We start from the raw sequence: 944 nt of genomic DNA, 5'->3' as shown, positions 1-944 counted from the left end.
TACAATAAAAATTCTTTATCTTAAAATTTTTTAGAGCTTTGTCCTTGGCCCTTTTCCCTTTTCATTCTGTGTCTCATCCCTAAATATGTTCCTGCACCCCTACAGTTTAGCTATACTATCTATGACAAATAACCCTCAAATCTAAGTCTTTAGCTCAGACTTCTCTTCTGAGCTCCAGATTCATATTTCACCCACTTACTGGACCTTGATACCAGGGTGTCCCTCTTTCAATTCCAGCTAGGTAGAAGTAAAATTTCAAAAGTAATAGTATTTGAAGTAGTATCTCTGAATATCTCCAAAACAATTACTAAGGCAATATCCCCCTGTCTGGTTTAGTGGCTTTTCTGTATTCTGCTTCGCCCAAAACTAAAGCCAAGCATTTACTCTAAATCCTTATCATTTTCTGATATTTTTCAATGTATTTTATTTTGTCTTTTTTCTTCTTTTTTTTTTTTTTAACTGGAACCACTCCAACTGCATTCTCCCTGTCTTCCACTCCCAGAGGAAGAGGAGAATGACCATCAGCGGCATGTGGCAGTAGCAGCAAAGCCATGAGCCAGCTTCCCGCTCAGCATCATGCTGGCCTTCTCCTCGTGGGTTCCGGTGCTCTTCTGCAGCTCTGCACATGTACAGAGAAACTTCCTTAGTAACAAACTATAGACTTGATCCCTGAAAGTATGATCTTTCAATGTATGTTAATTCTGCTCCCTGGCCTCCAAGCCCACCTTGACTGCCCTGGTCCAATCCTTGATTGTCCCAGGCCTAGATGACCGCCATTGCCTCTCAGCTGGTCTTCCTGCCTCAGGCAATATTTCCATCAATCTCAGCGTGATCTTCCTAAAATCCAAATTTAATCACGACAGACTCCTATTTAAACCCTTTAATTTCCTCCAACCCTTCTTCTGGATAATATATAAACCCTTATCGTAGTTTTTAAAGTCTTG

General features: G+C 40.6%; 1 non-coding gene across 1 annotated transcript; it reads right to left on the bottom strand.

The window, feature by feature from the left end:
- Window positions 1-464: 464 nt before the first annotated feature.
- LOC120365542 (small nucleolar RNA U3) lies at window positions 465-685 on the bottom strand. Its single transcript, XR_005580455.1, has one exon. It is a non-coding gene; the product is annotated as a small nucleolar RNA U3 (small nucleolar RNA).
- Between the last annotated feature and the right edge of the window lie 259 nt (window positions 686-944).

This window comes from Saimiri boliviensis, chromosome 10 (assembly GCF_048565385.1).
Source record: "Saimiri boliviensis isolate mSaiBol1 chromosome 10, mSaiBol1.pri, whole genome shotgun sequence".
Taxonomy (NCBI): Eukaryota; Metazoa; Chordata; class Mammalia; order Primates; family Cebidae; genus Saimiri; species Saimiri boliviensis.
Note: the sequence above shows the minus strand (reverse complement) of the source record. Positions and strands in the feature narration are given on the sequence as shown.